The 13,467-nt window shown below is 42.2% G+C and overlaps 1 protein-coding gene across 2 annotated transcripts in view; it reads right to left on the bottom strand.

The window, feature by feature from the left end:
- The window catches only part of LOC111952754 (receptor-interacting serine/threonine-protein kinase 3-like), a 52,306-nt gene extending 44,576 nt beyond the window's left edge, over positions 1–7,730 (bottom strand). For both annotated transcript variants that reach the window (XM_070435041.1, XM_070435042.1), the window contains exon 1: positions 7,643–7,730. The gene's annotated coding sequence lies outside the window, so the exon portion shown is untranslated. The remainder of the gene's footprint in view (positions 1–7,642) is intronic.
- Between the last annotated feature and the right edge of the window lie 5,737 nt (positions 7,731–13,467).

Genomic DNA, 13,467 nt, shown 5'->3' with positions numbered 1-13,467 from the left:
GCCTCGTTATTGATGTCTTCTTCTATTTTTTTACTTTAGTTAATTTAGTAATATTTTTCTTAACTCTTTTTTTTCTCAAAACTGCATTGTTGGTTAAGAGCTTGAAAGTAGCATTTCACGGTAATATCTACACATGTTATATTCGGCGCAGTGACAAATCAAAAATTTGATTGATTTGATGCAGGGTGGACTGGGACCAAGAATCGCCCTGGCATTTCTAACACACCTTCCCATTTTTTGCATTGAGGCCCCACACTGCCATTTTTTCCCTTGAGGCTCCCGCACCGGCAATTTTTTTCCCTTAAAGCACCCATTATTAGTGATGAGTGATTAATTGGAATGTTGGTTAATTGACTGATCTTGGTTAAATGATTTGAATTTCATTTCGTTATCTTTTTTTTTCTGTGAGCTCAATGCACACATCGCGCTGCAGTTCCTCTAGAAATAAATCAGATCATGAACTGTTCCATGTAGAGGGGAATTGTACTTTCAACAGGCCAATGTTATACATAGTTTAGCACAGAAAACGTGATAATGAACTATAAGACAATAATCCATTTTGCGCTACTTGTCCAGTCTGTGTTTCTTTTACGTTTGCTACATAATGGACAGAAGATTGCGCTATCAGAGGGGATACATAGAGAGCAGTTTCTTCGCAAGGTACAGTGCATTTGGAAATTATTCAGATTCCTTTACTTTTTCAGTTAGTTCAGCATTATTTTAAAATAGATTGATACAAAATTTTCCTCATCAATCTACACAAATACCCAATAATAATAAACTGAAAACTGTTTATTTTTAATTTTTGAAAATTAGGAAAAGTATTCAGACGCTCTGCTATGAGACTCTAAATTGGTGCATCCTGTTTCCATTCCATTCTTGAGATGTTTCTCCACTTGATTGAATTCCACCTGTGGTATATTCAATAATTGGACATTATTTGGAAAGGCACACACCTGTATATATAATGTCCCACAGTTGACAGTGCATTCAGAGCAAAAACAAGCCATGTCGAAGGAATTGTCGGTAGAGCTCCGAGACAAGACTGTGTTGAGGCCCAGATCTGGGGAAGGGTACGGAAAAAATGTCTGCTGCATTGAAGGTCCCCAAGACACAGTGGCCTCCATTATTCTTAAATGGAAGAAATTTGGACCACCAAGACTCTCCTAGAGCTGGCCACCCGTTCAAACTGGAGCAATCGAGGAGAAGGGCCTTGGTCAAGGAAGGTGACCAAGAACCCAATGATCACTCTGACAAGCTCGAGTTCCTCTGTGGAGATGGGAGAACCTTCCAGAAGACATCAATCTTTGCACCACTCCACCAACCAGGCCTTTATGGTGGAGTGGCCAGATGGAAGCCACTCCTCAGTAAAAGTCATAGGAGACTTGCCAAATTGCACGTAAAGGACTCTCAGACCATGAGAAACAAGTCTCTGGTCTGATGAAACCAAGATTGAACTCTTTGCGCTGAATGCCAAGCGTCACATCTGGAGGAAACCTGGCACCATCCCAACGGTGAAGCATGGTGGTGGCAGCATCATTCTGTGGGGATGTTTTTCAGTGGCAGGGACGGAAGCTAGTCAGGTGAGGGAAATGAACAGAGCAAAGTACAGAGAGATCCTTGATGAAAACCTGCACCTCATCCTGGGGTAAAGGTTTGCCTTCCAACAGGACAACACCCCAAGCACACAACAAGACAATGCAGGAGTGGCTTCGGACAAGTCTCTGAATGTCCTTGAGTGGCCGTTTCTCTCTGGAGAAACCTGAAAAAAGCTGTGCAGCGAGCTCCCCATCCAACCTGAGAGAGCTGAGAGGATGTGCAGAGAAAAATGGGAGAAACACCCCAAATACAGGTGTGCCAAGCTTGTAGCTTCATACCCAAGAAGACTCAACGGCTTGTGTGTAGATCGATGAGAAAAATGCACTGTATCTCCACCTGAAAATACATGATCTAAGTGATTGATCGTTTCTATTCAGCAGTAATAAAAGTATAGCTTATTTACTTTGAACAACTACTAAAATTGTGATTTTGTCAGACAGCATAGGCAGCAGCTTTATAGAGATGAGATGATGACTTGGAATGTAATGTCATAAAACAAATGTTGTATACACAATGTTATATACACGACACATATTTTATTAAAGTAAAGTAATTGAAGAGCTGATGGTTAATAAGTGTTAAGCAGTCATGGGCAGTGTCACGCCCTGACTTTAGTTATATTTGCTTTCTTTATTATTTGGTTAGGTCAGGGTGTGACAAGGGGTAGTTTGTTTAGTTTTTGTATTGTCTAGGGTTTCCCTTGTCTAGGGTTTTTTGTTATCTATGGGGATTTAGTATTGTCTAGGGGTTGTAGGTTTATGGTGGCCTGAGTGGGTTCCCAATCAGAGACAGCTGTTTATCGTTGTCTCTGATTGGGGAGCCTATTTAGGTTGCCATTTTCCATGTTGGTTTGGTGGGTAGTTGTCCATGTTTAGTTGCCTGTGAGCACTATGTTGGCTTCACGTGTTCGTTTATTGTTTTGGTGGCAAATTCTTATATTAAACAAGTATGTACGCTCAAAACGATGCACCTTGGTCCACTCCTTTAAACGGCCGTGACAGGCAGTCACTACCATCATGGGACCTTTAGTAAATGTATTATTGTTGTAACAGCATTCAACCCACATAATTCATAATGCAGTTAATGTTTTAAAAAGCTATCGAAACCAAAATCTGAAATTGTGATAATGTTTTAATAATGGAACTGAAACCGAACCAACCTTAAAAACCATTAATTTCTCAGCACTACCCATTATTAGCCCGATAATTTTGCGATTAAAACCCCAATTAGACAGGACCACTAGGCTAAAACTGGACCAGCCCATCTGKCATTTGCCYCAATGTACAGTTGAAGTCGRAAGTTTACATACACYTTAGCCAAATACGTTTAAATCAGTTKTACCACAATTCCTGACATTTAATCCCTGTAAAAATTCCCTGTCTTAGGTCAGTTAGGATCACCACTTTATTTTAAGAATGTGAAATGTCAGAATGAATTGTAGAGAGAATTATTTATTTCAGCTTTTCTTTCTTCATCACATTCCCAGCGGGTCAGAAGTTTACATACACTCAATTAGTATTTGGTTGCATTGCCTTTAAATTGTTTAACTTGGGTCAAACATTTCGGGTAGCCTTCACAAGCTTCCCACAATAAGTTGGGTGGATTTTGGCCCATCTCTCCTGACTGAGCTGGTGTAACTGAGTCAGGTTTGTCGGCCTCCTTGCTCGCACACGCCTTTTCAGTTCTGCCCACAAATTTCTATAGGATTGAGGTCAGGGCTTTGTGATGGCCACTCCAATACCTTGACGTTGTTGTCCTTAAGCCATTTTGCCACAATTGGAAGTATGCTTGGGGTCATTGTCCATTTGGAAACCCATTTGCGACCAAGCTTTAACTTCCTGATTGATGTCTTGAGATGTTGCTTCAATATATCCCAATAATTTTCCTACCGCATGATGCCATCTATTTTGTGAAGTGCACCAGTCCTTCCTGCAGCAAAGCACCCCACAACATGATGCTGCCACCCCATGCTTCTGGATGGTGTTCTTGGCTTGAAGCATCCCCCTTTTTCCTCCAAACATAACGATGGTCATTATGGCCAAACAGTTCTATTTTTGTTTCATCAGACCAGAGGACATTTCTCCAAAAAAGTATGATCTTTGAACCCATGTGCAGTTGCAAACCGTAGTCTGCTTTTTTATGGGTTTTGGAAAGTGGCTTCTTCCTTGCTGAGCGGCCTATAAGGTTATGTCGATATAGACTCGTTTTACTGTGGATATAGATACTTTTGTACGTGTTACTCCCGCATCTTCACAAGGTCCTTTGCTGTTGTTCTGGGATTGATTTGCACTTTTCGCACCAAAGTACGTTATCTCTAGGAGACAGAACGCGTCTCCTTCCTGAGTGGTATGGCGGCTGCGTGGTCCCATGTTGTTTATACTTGCGTACTATTGTTTGTACAGATGAACGTGGTACCTTCAGGCGTTTGAAATTGCTCCCAAGGATGAACCAGACTTGTGAGGTCTGCAATTTTGTTTTTGAGGTCTTGGCTGATTTTTTGGGATTTTCCCATGATGTCAAGCAAAGAGGCACAGAATTTGAAGGTAGGCCTTGAAATAAATCAACAGGTACACCTCCAATTGACTCAGAAGCTTCTAAAGCCTTGACATCATTTTCTGGAATTTTCCAAGCTGTTTAAAGGTATGGTCAACTTAGTGTATGTAAACTTTTGACCCACTGGAATTGTGATACAGTGAAATAATCGGTCTGTAATCAATTGTTGGAAAAATTACTTGTGTCATGCACAAAGTAGATGTCCTAACCGACTTGCCAAAACTATAGTTTGTTCACAAGAAATTTGTGGAGTGGTTGAAAAACAAGTTTTAATGACTTCAACCTAAGTGTATGTAAACATCCGACTTCAACTGTACAGTTTTATCACCTATTTTGCAGACTGTCAGAAACGTTTCGTCAGGATAGCCATGAACATCTTCATAGCCCCTCCTGGGGTGTATCTTTCCTCCATCTCATCCACTGTCCCTGCCTAGTAGCATCAGCAACCTCCAGACTGGTAAGGTTTTTAATGTTGTTTATAATAAGGGTTACATGGAGAAAAACGGACCTCTTTAAAATTAAAATGGATGGCCCTCACATCAGCAAATATTTTCTAACTAGATGTACCCTGAACACTTCAAAAAAAATCAAGTGGCCCTCCACTATACCCCAAAAATAATGAATACAAAGTGGATAGCAGAGAACATGTCTACCATTTACCCTCAATTATTGGACAGATCAGAGCCTTAGACATGAAGCTTTACAAAATGTTCTTCGTCCTTTAAGGGTTAAATGTCGACGCTGGAATTTTGATAGCTCACATGGCTGCCGTCCAGAAGGTTGTGGGTTCGCAGACCACCAGGAAAAGTAGGGGTGGAAAGACTCCTTTATAGTAAAATCATCCATTAAACTATCAACATATTTGCAGGTCAGAAAAAATTGCCTTTTACAAAAATGTCATGCAATTCGGGCATTTTACATGTCATCATAATCTTTATTTTATACCACACAAATTATAGAAAATACAGGCAAGAAATGGACAGAGAGAAAGGCATATGTGTTAATCTCATCATGTTCTCCAATGCAAATCTTTCCACCCCAGATAGATTAGGCCTACCTTTCCACCCCAGACAGAATAGGCTTGCCTTTCCACCCCAGACAGAATAGGCCTACCTTTCCACCCCAGACAGAATAGGCTTGCCTTTCCACCGCCAGACAGAATAGGCCTACCTTTCCACCCCAGACAGAGTAGGGCCTACCTTCCACCCCAGACAGAGTAAGCCTACCTTTCCCCCCAGACAGAATAGGCCTACCATCCACCCCAGACAGAGTAAGTCTACCTTTCCACCCCAGACAGAGTAGGGCCTACCGTTCCACCCCAGACAGGAGTAGTCCTACCGTTCCACCCAGACAGAGTAGGCCTACCGTTCCACCCCAGACAGAATAGGCTACCGTTCCACCCCAGACAGAGTAAGACATACCTTTCCACCCCAGACAGAATAGGCCTACATTTCCACCCCAGACAGAGTAGACCTACCTATTCCACCCCAGACAGAATAGGCCTACATTTCCACCCCAGAGAATAAGCCTACTTTCACCCAGACAGATAGCTCATTTCCACCGCCAGACAGAGTAGACCTACCTTTCCACCCAGACAGGATATGCCTACATTTCCACCCCAGACAGAATAGGCTACCTTTCCACCCACCCCAGACAGAATAGCCTACATGTCCACCCCAGACAGAATAGGCCTACATGTCCACCCAGACAGAGTAGACCTACCTTTCACCCCAGACAGAGTAGACCTACCTTTCCACCCCAGACAGGATATGCCTACATTTCCACCCCAGACAGAATAGGCCTACCTTTCCACCCCAACAGAATAGGCCTACATTCCACCCCAGACAGAATGGCCTACCTTTCCACCCCAGACAGAGTAGGCCTACCTTTTCCACCCCAGACAGAATAGGCCTACATTTCCACCCCAGACAGAGTAGACCTACCTTTCCACCCCAGACAGGATATGCCTACATTTCCCCAGACGAATAGGCCTACCTTTCCACCCCAGACAGAATAGGCCTAACTTTCCACCCAAAGAATAGACCTTCTTTCCCCACAGACAGAGTGACCTACCTTTCACCCCAGACAGAGTAGGCCTACTTTCCACCCCAGACAGAATAGACCTTCTTTCCACCCAGACAGAGTAGACCTACCTTTCCCACCCCAGACAGAGAGCCTAACGATAGCTCTACCCCGAGCATACCTACTCCCCACCTAATTCCTTTCCCCAAGACACTACCCAATACCTTTCCACCCCAGACAGAGTAGACTACCTTTCACCCCAGACAGAGTAGGCCTACCTTTCCACCCCAGACAGAATAGACCTTCCTTTCCACCCCAGACAGAGTAGACCTACCTTTCCACCCCAGACAGAGTAGACCTACCTTTCCACCCCAGACAGAGTAGCCTACCTTTCCACCCCAGACAGAGTAGGCCTACCTTTCCACCCCAGACAGAGTAGGCCTACCTTTCCACCCCAGACAGAGTAGACCTACCTTTCCACCCCAAACAGAGTAGACCTACCGACAGAAAATGTAAGCTTTAACTGCTGGCTACTCTTCTTCCGTGGCTTAGCCCAACGAGAGAACGTCAAGAAGTATTTCCCTAAAAGCTGTCAGGTTTTAAACATATTTTATTACAGAAAGTGAATAGCTTAATCAATTGATAGTGACAGAATTAGATTCGTTCCCAAGCAAAGTYTATGYTTTGTGTCCTTGGCTATAGAAGGTTGTAGCTCAGCCTCTGAATGTCATAGAACAATGATATCCCCATATGCATCAGAGTCTTTCCAGGGTATTTTAMAGGTGGTTTCTAGCATAAAGCATCGTGGAACAAAGCGCCGTTACAGATTACTTTATACACTGAAACAATATATAACCCAACATGTAACAATTTATACGATTTGACTGAGTGACAGTTCATAAGAAATGCGTATTCATAGTTCAGTTCATCATACTTTGCTTTCACTAACAGTTTAACAGTTTCTCTATTTCCATTCCTCTTCTTTTTTTTTTAAGCATGCTCATTAAAATTACAAACATATGAACCAAAGAGAAAACTAAAGGGGCACAGCAAGTGGCAAAGCCCAGCAGGCTTTTCCTTAGATATTTATATTAGCACAGACTCATTCGCCATGTGCTCTCACCAGACATAGTTAGCTCTGCACTAAGGATCAACCATGCCTCTAGGCACAGGGTGGGATCTGATTTCCTGTGGTTCTAAAACTTTTGTTTTAACTGTWCCAGAATGAATACTCAGATATCAGCAAACACAAATCAGACTGATTAAAGCATTCCTTGACACTTTTTGATTTAGTTTACCCTGGGAAAGTGTRTTTTACTGAGCAGAAACTCACCTCTTGATAATGATAACTTATCTAACATTCTTAACACTCTTATTTGTTAAATTAAGTAGCAGCTGAAATCTTTAASTAAAGATCTCATAACTCCAAATATAATTTATTTTAATCATAACACTTGTAATTTCTTACCGTGTATTCTTGTGTTAGACAGATTATATGCCCAATCCCCGTTGCTCTTAAATGTATTGTTCAATTGAAGAATTTTACTTTCATTTTCATTGCATTGTAGTCTCCACCCCTGTATCTGGATCTGAGAGGTGGAGTAAAAGTTTCAGTACTTACTTGACAGCATGGAGTGTAGTTAGCATGTGGAATGTACATTGCCTACATGTTTTTGTAATATTTGAGATCATCACTACATTGTACAGTGCCTTCAGACCCCTTGACTTTTCCACATTTTCTTTCCACATTTTGTTACGTTATAGCCGTATTCTTACACTCAACCCACTGCTGGTGTGTGTAGCTAAAGACCTTTATTKTTGTATCATATATCGATAGCACCTGGTTCCAATTCAAGGCATTTAGATTATTGTATGATCTAAATGAAGGCTTTTTTTCTGGTAAACCCTTCCAAAGAGCCCTATTGGCATGGAGATGGCCTCTATTTGTAGATTAAGAGACCTGGTGACCACAAGATGTGACCAAGTTCTGGGATTCTCCAACTGTGGCCCTTGGATATTTCTTTGCCTCCAGAACCTCTACTAAACTAACATAAGATGGTCATACCAATGATCATTTAACTATTTGATTTAGAATTTTAGGACCCATTTGGGTAGTGGCGGGTATTCATGGATACCAAGAGAAGCCAGGCTTCCCAAAAATTTGACCAATAAAAAAATACAAATTGTCAAAATAATTTATCCCGTCTTTCTGTATTGATMATTTTCCGTCAATTCGCAAGTGGCTGAATCTCTTCTGAGAAAACATCTGAGCGAGGAAAACAGCACTCTGTCTCAGTAAGTGAAGCCCATGTATCTGATGCTGTCTGGAACAACAGAGTATGACATGTTGCTGCCATAGCATTTGATTGATTGATGCCATTAAGCATTTGGCCTCCCTTGATTAAAAATAAAATAAAATAATTTTCCAATTAGCGTTGTGCTGAGCTCAACTGTGGGTTGTCCTTTCGCAACAAAACTCCCCCAAAGGGAGGGTAGTTTGGATTTGGCTTCACACCAATAAAATCACATCCTAAACAAAATGTCATGGTTGTCAGAGAAACATGTCCGTTTCTGATCTGCTTGTGTTGATGTCCTGCAGTAGCMAGCTTGCTAAATTGGCCCTTTCATAACCCATGGAGGGAGATGTGGATTTGGACTTGTGGTTTTTACTTAATTATCTGTACAGGCCAATGATTATGATGGCAATTCTGATTCAACCATAAATTAATGTGTTGTGCCACTAGCCTGAGACTATTGAAGATCAATATGTAGCCTAGATGTAGCCTAGTACTCTCACGTTACCTAGCTAGTTAACTTAGCTGGTACATTTTTSCCAATGCAAGGAAGTTAGGCTAGCAAGCATTTTAGCTAGGTAGCCTATGAAAACAAAAACTAAAAGCGTACTGTATGACAGAGATATATACCGTTTTGCCAACATGAAGGAGAGGAGGATGGTATTGGTGTTCAACTAGTCTACAAGTAGGATGAGTCAACTTTTATGGTGAGCCAGCATGCACACGCACACACACAAACACACAGAAATCAGTACCATGGACAGACATATGATACTGTATTTAGAAACATTGATTGGACATTTTTTTTGGTATCTTCAAGTTTGTTTTCAGTGTATTAAACTAAGCATAATGTCTTGTTGATTTGATTATGTTTAAAAGTTTAAATGGTGCTGGAATAGCGGAGGCCGTGCTAATGTTGTCTTTGTTCTGACTTGCGATAACTCTGTGGTTCTATATCAGTAGTTTTCTAGTAAACTGTCAAAAAAAAATGTACTTGCTTGACCATGCTACAGGTCATATCACTTTCTTACCTGCAAAATTTGCTCTCCAGTTTTGTGATGTAACAAATGTGTGACGCCCTGGCCATAGAGAGGCTTTAATTCTCTATTTTGGATAGGCCAGGGTGTGACTAGGGTGGGCATTCTAGTTTCTTTATTTCTATGTTTTCTGTTTCTATGTTTTGGCCGGATATGGTTCTCAATCAGGGACAGCTGTCTATCATTGTCTCTGATTGGGAATCATACTTAGGCAGCCTATTTTTCCACCTTAGTTGTAGGTAGTTGACTTTGTTAGTGGCCTGTATAGCCCTAGTMAGCTTCACGTTCGTTTTTGTTGTTTCTTGTTTTTGTTGGCGACGTTTAAAATAAAGTGAAATGTACGCTGACCACGCTGCACCTTGGTCCGGTCATTTCCCTGACGACGTTCGTGACAGAACTACCCACCACAAACGGATCAAGCAGCGTGGTAAGGAGGACTGGACATGGGARGACATCCTGAATGGGAAAGGATCCTGGACGTGGGAGGAGTAGCAACAACACAAAATCAGTTGTGACAACTAATGTTATCACAACCAAACAACTAGTAGGTCTAGCTAAYGTTAGCAAAATTGAATGAAATAAATATACATTTTTTAAATAAAGTTTACTGCATTACGGAAGTAAAGCAGAAGTGGAACCCATCACTTCCATTGTTTGGCTCTTCCTATAGCAACATAAAAAAATGAGGTGGAAACATAATACTTTTTGTCCTCTGGTTCATTCAATGGTTGTGTCACGTGTGGTTACTGTAGTGATCCATCAGTAGCAGTGATGTCATCAGGATTTGTCTCTCAAAAGCCCTCTAGAGGTCCAATTAGCTGAGAGAGAGAGAGAGAGAGAGAGAGAGAGAGAGAGAGAGAGAGAGAGAACTAATGGGGGACCGACCGGCTGTGTAATTACATTTTTGGATAAATTTCTCTCTACTCTCACCCCCTCCACAAACACACACACACATACAGAGAACAAAAGCCATGCTTAGACAGTGATTTTATCTGAATTATTTATCTGCCATGCTGCTGTCAGTCATCTCTAAAAAGCTGTCTGGAACACAGTTGCTTGTTGATACTCTGTGGCTAGAGTGGGGGTTACACAAACACTCGCCCCCATGCACTAATACAACCATGAACACACCCCATTCATTAAGCAAGCTGAGGTGTGTTTGCCCAACTCCCATGCTCCTTTGCACCGTCTGATCTACTCTCTGCCATTGTTGATAGGCGACGTCTGTTTTCTCTCTCTCTCTTTCTCCCCCACCCTTTCTGCTCAGGAAGGAAATCTCTAACCGGTGACTCGCTGCTTCCCTATTCATCTCCCTCTATATGTATCTCTATCTCTCTCCCTCACATTCCCTCAGTCTTTTTCTGCTCGTGTCATGCTTTGTGATATGAGGCAGGGATCATTGAGTGTGTGTGAGCTCCGTCTCTGCTGCAGTATCCTGGGTCTCTGTTTGACAGAGAGACTGTGAGCTCCTGCTACTACCCCTTCAAGGAGCACTTTAGGTGGGGGAATATCACATCCAGAGAGGGGGTCCTCTGGAGCAGAGACGGCAGTCCCAGGACAGAACAGACAGACAGAGACAACTGTGGACTGAAGAGGAACAAAAGAAGAGATCAAGAAGAGAGGAGCATATTTCTGCCTTTCATGTTTTGTGTTGTGAGAAACGAAGGGAGATAAGAGGGGAGGAAAGGAGGGAAGAGGGCGTACTCCTGAGGTACAAGGATCCCAGGAGGTTTTGGCAGGGTGGCGAGGGGTCTACAGGAGGAGGGTCAAGACTGAAAAGGACACAAAAAGGATACTGAGATCAAAGACAAGCAGGACAAAAAGAGAGTTATAAAACGAGTGAAGTGTGAAGGAGAGGKAGCGGTGTTCCCTCAGTCTGACGAGTTGGAGATGGTCTCGAGGGGGTCGTGGTGAGAATGGGGGGGTGTGCTAACCAGGTGAAGACTGGTCTGTGAGGAAGAAGAAGAGGAGGACAGGAGGTCTCTAGTTGAGGCAGTTTGGTCATTTTACCTGGTTTACTTCAGTCAGTCTACAGGACCCCATCATGGCAGTCCAACTCATGCCCGAATCAGCCGTCTGTCTGCTTATGGTGAGTGGGATATGTCCTGGTTCTTCATATATACACACACACACACACACACACACACACACACACANTGCGTTTTCCTCTAATTAAGAGTCATATTTAGGTAGGGTGTTCTCACTGTTTGTTTGTGGGTGATTGTCTCCTGTGTCGTCAATGTATGTACCATACGGGACTGTTTGGCTGTTCGTTCGGTTTGATGTAGTCTGTTCCTGTCCGTGAGTTCTACGTTTAGTTAGTTTAATTCATGTTCAGGTTTCGTCTACGTCGTTTTCTTGTTTTGTAATTTTGTAAGTGTTTGTTTTTGTGTTGCCATCGTTTCAAATAAAGAGATGGCTTATTTCCCTAATGCTGCGTATTGGTCCACTGATCCTTCTCTCCTCTCCTCATCTGAGGAAGAGGAGGACAACAGCCCTTACACACACACACAGACACACACACACACACAGACACAACCACACATTTACACACACACAGCGACTGAAGCATGTGATAAGCTGTCACCCCATGAGGGGTGGTGTTGCATGAGATACTACACACTACTATACACCCCTCCACAAATCTTCCATCTCTATCATATAGAAATCAGTAGTTATGTAATACAATATTATTATCAAACAATGCTTCATTTCATGAAAAATGTCCGTGCTTCAGCCTATGATGTGTACTACAGTATGGTCCCTTGCTTTGTCTAAATGTTCCACGTGCTCACAGGGATCTCTCTGCAGTGGGTTGGTTATGAGACATAGTAGACTAGAAACCACTGTTACCAGAGGGGAGATGTGTGTGTGTGTGTGTGGTGTGTGTGTGTGTGTGTGTGTGTGTGTTTACATCCGTGCGTGCATGTATCTTTAAGATGAGAAGTAGAGAAAAGAGGCATAGTTAGGAAGGGAGAGGAAAGGAAAGAAGAGAAAAGCCAGGAGAGGACACATTTTGAAGTGTCCTTTTTCTCATTAATTAATGGCTAGAGCTTGATTTTGACAATTCTATCCTCTTCTCTAGATTCAGATAAAATACACATTTTCTAGTGAGAGAGGAAACTGTAAGGGATGTCTGCCCTAAGTTCATACAAGAGACCACAGGAAACTTCTTTGATCAGAGGTTAGTTTGTTTAATAAGGATTGCAAGCCAGATWGCAACCCGGAGTATACACTTACAGTAATTTGAAAGTAACACACTCAGTTGAAAAGATGGTGTTTTCCCTTGTTATCCCCTACTGAGGTTCACCCCGCCCAGGGTGATGTCCCTTAACTTTAAYACCATATACGTTTCCCAATCCTTCTTCCTCCTTTTGCTATCATGTGCTAGCAGAAGATAGACCGGAAATAGCATCAACAGGAACTGAAGGTATAGTTTCAACACACAGACATCTGAATTTTGTACAGTTGACCTCTTCATGCACTTACAAAGTGTCTACCACTGATTCTTAATCTCAAGCTAAAGCAAAACATTAATCATTGTACTTTTGTAATTACAGGTGTTCCTATAATGTACAGATATGATMAAATTMATTTCAAAACATACACACACACCCACATMTTTGTCCAATAGCTGCTGGATATCCAGAGAAACTGACAGCACTATGAAATTAGCTGGTTTAGCCTTTTCAATAAGTCAATTTTTAACACTTTAGAATACAGTGACATCTCAAAGTGCCTTCCAGGCAAGCAATATAAGTAACAATAGAGCCAAAGCACTAGACCCACAATATTCTGTTCTAGTCTTTGTAATTCTATGTGTTTCCTCCATCCCAGAGGGGTATCACGCATCACTGAACTACCTGTTATCTCGTCCTGTCATGGCTGGCTGTAGTCATGGCAATAGGTCATGTTACACACCCAGGGATTGGACAGGAGGGGGGAGGCAGGAGGATGAGGAG

The sequence above is a fragment of the Salvelinus sp. IW2-2015 genome, linkage group LG26 (assembly GCF_002910315.2).
Source record: "Salvelinus sp. IW2-2015 linkage group LG26, ASM291031v2, whole genome shotgun sequence".
Lineage (NCBI taxonomy): Eukaryota > Metazoa > Chordata > Actinopteri > Salmoniformes > Salmonidae > Salvelinus > Salvelinus sp. IW2-2015.
Note: the sequence above shows the minus strand (reverse complement) of the source record. Positions and strands in the feature narration are given on the sequence as shown.